Source organism: Plecotus auritus (genome assembly GCF_963455305.1).
Source record: "Plecotus auritus genome assembly, chromosome: 6".
Classification (NCBI taxonomy): Eukaryota; Metazoa; Chordata; class Mammalia; order Chiroptera; family Vespertilionidae; genus Plecotus; species Plecotus auritus.
Genome location: NC_137773.1, coordinates 164,440,027 through 164,448,280, shown reverse-complemented (window position 1 = coordinate 164,448,280; position 8,254 = coordinate 164,440,027).

Genomic DNA, 8,254 nt, shown 5'->3' with positions numbered 1-8,254 from the left:
CTTTGATTTCCTTTGCTTTCCAGAGATTTCTGTAGCTACCATCTTTTGCAAGGGTTATAAAAAGGGTTGCAAGCGCAAATGCATGGGAGGGCCTGGTAGGAATTTTAATAAACTGGGCTGGCTGGGGTCTATGACACTTACGTGCCAGGCACTCCATGTTTTACATAGATCAGCTCCTTTGCTCGTCACGATGATATAAGACAGGCATGGTTATTATCCCTTTTTTTTCCAGACAAGGAAATTGAGACACAGAGCAGTTAATTCACAGGATGCACTTCCTACATAAAGGGAGCCCAAGCTACTTTGCTTCTCATTGTAATCATACAGGAATATGGGTCATGACCCAGATGTTTTTAAGACCATGAAATGTGGGTTTAATGTGAAAACACACACGTACACACACACACACACACACACACAACAAACAAACAAACAAACAAACAAACAAAAAACTGGCTATTTAGAAAATTTAAAAACACTAATGAAGGCCAAAGGAAATACCCCTGTGGGCTAGCTATACCTTCGGACAGCATTTGCAGTCTCAGGTCAATGACTGTGGATACTTTTTAAGCAACAAAGCTAAAATTTTGTTAATCAAAAGTACAGAGAACTCTGATACATAATTATGACTCTGCTTTGGGTTGAACTGACCCTCAAGGCCACTGCTTTCCCTCAGCAGGAGGCCCCAGGACACCGCCCCCTATGCCACCCAGAAACAACTGGAGAGCCAGCTCCCACAGGAAGGTAACTAAAAGTTGCCCAAAAAAACACTGAGCAAGTGAACTTCATTTGCATTGCGCACAGGAGGCCTGACACCTGGCTTCTCCTTTTCAATTATCCTTCTTCACATGGAGCCCTCAGGAGGGATTTAATTTCACCTCCAATCATTTTTCTATTACTTGTATTTAGGAAAATAAATAACCATCCCTGGTGCTGAGTATTCACTTTGAAATTGTAGAACCACTACCCAGTTGGGAGAAAATGTTTGGTTTGCTGAGCCCATTTTCATTCCTTGCACTTCTTGTTTTTCATAATGTCAGGTTTGAAACCAGCCTACCACCATACCAGTACTTAGTAATGGCTGTGCTATAAATACACCAAAAAATTGCTCCATTGCCCAGCTAGTGTGGCTCAGTGGTTGAGCATTGATCTGTGGACAGGGAGGTCACAGTTCGATTCCCGGTCAGGGCACATACCCAGGTTGCAGGCTCAATCCCCAGTGTGGGGTGTGCAGGAGGCAGCTAATCAATGATTCTCTCCCATCATTGATGTTTCTCTCTCTCTCTCCCTCTTCCTCTCTGAAATCAATAAAAAATGTATTTTTAAAAGATTGCTTCATGTCTCTTAAAGTTAGTTCTGACATATACACATGTATCTCTTTTCAGAGTGCTCCTCCCAGCCCTCAAAAAGACATCAGCAGCAATTGAGACAGATAAATGACGAATTTTGGTGAAAATAGTTTGAGAGTCAAGGGTTTTTAAAAGCAAATGCAATTTTAAAAATCTTCACAGTTAGCTCAAATTGGCAGCCCTTTTCTTCTCCCTGCATAATCCGTGAGGGCCTCAGGCCTCCTGTCCATCTTGACCCTCCCATGTGTGGGCAGGGCTGGGAGCAAGGGAAAGAACACAGCCATTTTCAAAGGAGTGATGGCAGGGAAGTTGACTTGAGGGACTGTCTCATGAGAAACCTAGTGTGTACAGGTGTGGCCACGGGGAGTAGAGGAGAGCTCCCCTTGTTAGGGGATGCTTGTTAGGCCCCAGCTAGCTGACTTGCCTTCCCCAGGACCCACCAAGTCAGAACCTCTGGGAGATTTTCTGCTGTGTACCCTGCAGAGCACAGCAGGGCTGACCACTTCTCCACTCTCCCCTTCCCTCTCAGCTTCCGTTACTCCAGTCTTTACCTTTACACTTCTCCAATTGTCTTTTCTTTCTCTTACTGTTGGATTCTCTCCTCTGTTTGCTCCTTAAATTCGGAGAGCAAGGTTCTATGCCAGCTTCCCTTCTCCCCATCTTCTGGCAGCGTCAGCCTTTCATGTGGCTTAGCAATTGTTTATGAAATCTTCCCCCTTTGTCTCCTCCTCATTCACTTTGATACTCTTGTACCTCATTTTTAAGCATCTTTTGATACATCTACTTGAAGGACCCACAGTTATTTCAGACTTATCACAACTCATTATTTATATATCCTCCCCAAACACGCTTTTAGCTCTTTATTTTATTTTTATTTCTGTTGATGGTTTTATCATCTACTTGATCTTCCAAGTCAGAAAGTTGAGTCATCCTCAACTCCTGCTATTTTACCTCCACATTTAATGCAAGTGTTGAACTTTCTAGAAAATGCCTTGCGTAGGTCAGGTTTACAAATTGTCTCAGAACTGGACTGTCTCTAAGTCCTGCCTAGTCTAACTTTAATGCGTCACCAGATTTGACTTCCAAAGAAACAGAGTTGGTAATATCATACCTCTGTTGAGTCGCTTTTCAACCTACAAGCTCAAGTCTGGACACCTTGACTTGAAGACATCACTTCATCCCATCTTTCTTCTCATATCTCCACCACTCTGTTCACTCCCCCCTCTGTTCTTGCCACCCAGAACTGCTCATTTTTTTTTCATTACTTCATTTGGTAAATTGGGCCTCACTTTCGAAGCCCAGGGGAATGCCATCTCCTCTGGGAAGCCCCACTTTCTCCAAGCAGAGACCAAGTTACTTATACTTCGGCTGCATCAGGAGTTGATACACCGCTCTGAAATAGCACTTGCCCAAAGTGCCCTAGTTCTCTTCTCACACATCTGTCTCCATCCCTCAGCTGGAGCAGCGTAGAGCAAACACCGCTGATTTGCCCTATCTGTTTTTGTAGCCTCAGAGCCTGCACACGGTAGCTGCTCACTAAGTGTTTCTCTAACAGATGGCAATTGCTCCCTGGCAGTCAGAGCGTAATCAGTGTCACAGTTACTTATTTTCCCACGGTCCATTAGGTTTGGCTCCAGCACTCACTTGCCAGGTTGGTTAGGCATTCTCTAGCAGGGCATTCTTAAGTCTTATAAGACCAAGTAATTGGTGATGGGAGAGGGTCCTGCACACAGCTTGTGGGGGTCATTGCTGCTCTGGCAAACCAGAGTCACTGGAGGTCAGCTTCCAGCGGAACAGTCAGGGAGATCAGGCATGGGCCATCTGCACTGACCTATATAGGTGCCTACATTTCAGGCCCTTCTGAAGCCTGCCTATCTCCATGGCCCAATACCCAGGCCAGGACCTAGTTATTTGAAACTCTGACCTGCCCTTCCCCAGGCTTGGGGAGTCCCTGGCCCCATCTCCTCTAACCCTCAGAGGTCAGATTCTCTGTCCTCTTTGTTTCTCTGAGTATCCAGATTAGGTGCTTTGTAGGCCTAGACCGGGCATTGCCAACCACATGCCTACATGTACCAGAAAGTGGGCTGTGTCCCGAGACGGAAAACGAGGGCTACGTACAGTGGCTGCTTTTCAGTTTCAGCTGATGGACACCGTGAGGGAAGCCAGGCCCACTATGGCCGGAAGGTTTTGCTTTTTCAACAGATGCTGGGAATGAGATTTTTATGAGAAATAGTTTGGCAATTGTTTTATAAAAATCAACATGGGAGCCAAATAAAACCTGTTTGTAGGCCGAATTTAGCCAGTGGTTGCGCAGTTTGTGTCCCCTGACCTAGGCCTTTCTGCCGTAGAATTTTAGGGTTTGTCTCTCTGTTGGCCCACCCCCTCCCCAGCAAATTCTCCTGCAAAACACAAGGGAACTGCTTACTCTCACTGGAGGATGGAGAACCTAGTTCTGGTGTGTGTGTGTGTGTGTGTGTGTGTGTGTGTGTATGTGTGTGTAGCAATGGAGGGGGTGCTCTCAACTTTTCCATGGTGAGCAACAGAAGCAAAAAAAAAAAAAAAAAAAAAAAGGCTAGTTAATTTCTTAATAGTCTCCTTGTAATGTCTGGCTATAATGGCAGAGATTTAGGATAGCCCAAGGTTGTGCCCTTTCTTCTAAGGACCATTAAGTATTTTAATAGTGACTTTCTGTCAATGTGTTTTAAGCTATCTGTAGGGAAGAACCATTTTTTAAAAATCTGTCATAAATTAGTTATAAAATATGATAATGAGAAATTACTAGAAAAAATAAATGAAAAGACATGCACAATGCAAGCCCAGTTGTATTTTCATATTATTAGATACTACAGACATAAAATTCGTCTGTCAAGTTGGTATAAAGCAGTGGTTCTCAACCGGGAACATTTTGTCTCATGGGGACATTTGTCAGTGTCTGGAGGCATTTTTGGGTGTGAAAACTGGGAGGAGGATGCTACTGGCATCTAGTGGGTCGCTGCCAGGGATGCTGCTAGCATCCTACAATGCACGGAACAGCTCCCCACAACAGTCACCAGGTCCACGAGGTCAGTGGTGCTGAGGTGGTTTCTAGTACAGTCTCTAAATGACTCCCTCATTTTCTGTCTTTAACTTTTTCTTAACTAGTTATGAGCATTTCCCAGACTGGAAATCACACTCCAAGAAGTAACAGTCCAGACCTAGTGACACTTCCTTTCTGATCAGACCCAAAGCATGAGCCAGTGGTGGGATTTCCAGACAACTTAGCATGTTATCCAGAGCTCCTAATAGCAGGTGGAAGGCACACTGCTTACAATATAGACATTCATTTCTTAAAATGACATAACTAAGCATAAATGTGAGTCCTCTAGTATACAAGTATGAGTGCCTAGGTGTATCTCCAAACAGCATGAAGAAGGATTACAAAATCTCAGGTCACATCATGGTACCTCACTGACACAAAATACTCTGTTCTTCTTCGCTAATAGTATTTTAATCAGTTTAGCAGGATTTCCCAAATTAATCACTAGTTTCTCACCACTAATCATTAGTGCTTGTTAAAAATATAGATTTCAGGTCCCCACCTAAGACCTAGGAATTGGAGAGAAGATGCTAGGAATCTATATTTTTAGTAAGTGCCCTAGGTGAGTCTAATGATTAGAAAGATCTGGAAAACACTAAGAGAAGGGATACCTCATTAGACATTCTCCTGCCATTTCTGAATCTAGTGACAACATGAGTACTGTCAGTGTGTTCATTTAACAACTCTTTATCCAGTGCCTGGTTTGTGCCTAACATTGTTCAGCAATGGAAAAGGCAGACAGGGGCCCCTGCCCACAGCTAGCTTTTACACACTTCCTGTTTTATCTCCTATCTGTCCCTCCCCCCAGTTTCTACCATCCCTGCCCTGGTGGCAGCACTTGCATCTCTCATCTTGATTACTGTGACGGGTCTCCTTGGCTCTGGTTTCACCCTATGGCCATCCCTGCTTCTGGCTGTCTCCCATATGCTACTGCCTCTCCCCATCTGTCCCCAGATTAAAACTCTTCACTGGTTCTTCATTGCCTTTAGGAGAAAGTCTAAGCTTCTAAACATGGTCTGTAGGTCTTTCATGACCTGGGGCATGCTCTCTTCTCTACCCTTATCCCTGGACTCCTTCAGCTCCCACTTTTCCCCTTCCAAGATACACAGACCCAATTATTGATGCTGGGCAGATGCTAACTCTTTACCCATGTTGGTCCCTCTGCCTGGAAAACTGGTATTCTACCTCATTTCCTCAACCCCATCAATATGATAAACTTGGATTCAGTTTTCAAATATCTGTACTCTCTAAGGACCATTTTTCTGAAAGGCTTTGATGCAATTCAGTATAAAAATTGAGCACGAGCTTTGTGATGACAGAGATGGCATTCCAAGCATAGGTCTGAAACTCCTCACTTCTGTGTTTGTGGGCAGGTTACTTAAGCCGAGCCTCTGTTTGCTCATCTATGAAAAGGGGACAATAATAATTTTCATTCCTGTAAGGATTATAGAGGGAATATATGAAAAGCAATTGGCAGAGTAACTAGCTGATAGTACATGTTAAAAATGATAGCAACTAGCCCTGTCTGGTTTGGCTCAGTGGGTAGAGCATTGGCCTGTGGAATGAAGGGTCCTGGGTTCGATTCCAGTCAAGGGCGCGTACCTCAGTTGCAGGCTCTATCCTCAACCCTGTTCAGGGCATGTGTGGGAGGCAACAAATTGATGTTTCTTTCTCTTTGTCTCTCCCTCTCCCTTCCATCCTCTAAAAAAAAAAAAGATAGCAACTATCATTAGTGAAAATTGTTATTTCTGGTTGGAAACATTTTTTAACCCTTTGAATAGAATTAGCCATCCCCTCAGCTGTGGCTTCTCAATGCCCCATGTATTTCATGGAACATAAAATACCTAAGAAAGGTTAGCTGGCTCTAACCCTGTTTCCCTCACCACATTAAAGTATTGGGAGGGCATAATTTTACTTTAAATCCGAGTAACTTACAGGGGGAGTACCAGTAATTGAAGAATAAAAGCAAGAAAGAATGTAACACAATGTCTATGTGTAGAAATAAATATGGAAGTTGAAATAACCCAGTAACAGGTGAGCTCAGAGAGCAGTTTCTGGTTTTCAATCTAAGAAATTTTGAATGGCACATTCCCTGGAAGGGGCGGGCAGGGGAGGGAGCAGGGTGTGCAGGTCTATAAGTTGTCATTTCTGTGATGTACTGTGGTCCCAGATGGCCCTGGTTGGTTTCAGACAGGGAGATATATAACCTACCAGAGCCGACCCTGGTCACTGTTCTGACCTGGGGTGGAAAGGAGTCACTTACTATAATGCTAAAAATACCAGTATTTTTAAGAGAGTTACCAAAGGTTAACTCCTGAATTTCTTATTTCTGCTTTCATCACTAGGTAGATCTCAGTCCTTTACTAGGTGTACTGGTTAATAATGCGGATTTTTTCAATAGATGGAGTTACACATATGTTGATATATATGCAATTTGATATGTATGCTATTTTGTTGTATTGACAACAAGCTTCAAAACTTCATATGTCAAATTTTCTGAAGGTGTTAAAATCATAGATATTTTTACGCTTAAAAATGTCGAATTTCGTGCCAAAAAAAAAAAGAGCATTTGTGGGAAGTTTTAATTCATTGCTTTATTTTGAAGAAAAGTGCTGCTGAAAGTTATCGTATACTTTTGGAAGCTTATGGTGAACATGCTCCATCTCAAGATACTTGTGAACGCTGGTTTAAATGCTTTAAAAGTGATGATTTCGATGTGAAAGACAAAGAATGTCCAGGTCAACCGAAAAAGTTTGAAGGCCGACAATTACAAGCATTATTGGATGAAGATGCGTGTCAAACTCAAAAACAACTTGCAGAAAGATTAAACATTGCTCAGCAACAATTTTTGATCATTGACAAGCAATGGGAAAGATTTTAAAAGAAGGAAAATGGGTGCCACATCAACTGAACAAAAGACAAATGGAAAACCTAAAAATCATCAGTAAAATGTTGCTTCAACGGCACGAAAGAAAGTCTTTTTTGCATCAAATTGTGACTGGCGATGAAAAGTGGATTTATTTTGAGAATCCCAAAATCGTGGGTTGACCCAGGTCAACCATCAACATCAGGAAGGTGTGGTATTATGAGCTTCTAACGGTGAAACCGTTAATACTGATCGCTACTGACAAATAATCAATTTGAACCATCTTTTGATCGTGAAACCATCAGAATGGGCCAGAAGACACAGCAAAGTAATTTTGCTTCATGATGATGCACCATCACACACTTCAAAACCAGTTAAAGACACGTTAAAAGATATTGCCTGGGAAGTATTAAACCACCCACCGTATTCAATCGGATATGGTTAAAAATGCGGATTTTATAATCAAATAAAACACAATAATTTCAAGAGAAACATCAAAAGTGCTTTATTCAAAGCAATATCCATCACTAGCTACACATTTCCCCCATCTTTCAGGTAATTTGTGGATACTGTCCCAATAGAACTTTTCTTGTTTTGAGGCAGACCATTCAAAGACCCAATTTTCCACTTCTTCATACGTGTTGAAGTGCTGCTCAGAAAGTGCATGTGCCATCGATCCGAATAAGTGGTAAATCTGAAGGAGCAAGGTCTGGTGAATACTTCCCAGGCAAGATCTTTTAATGTGTCTTTAACTTGTTTTGAAGTGTGTGATGGTGCATCATCATGAAGCAAAATTACTTTGCTGTGTCTTCTGGCCCATTCTGGTGGTTTTAAGATCAAAGCATGGTTCAAATTGATTATTTGTTGTCAGTAGCTATCAGTATTAACGGTTTCACCTGGTTTTAGAAGCTCATAATACCACACCTTCCTGATGTTGAATAGATGGGGAGGGGACTCAGAAAC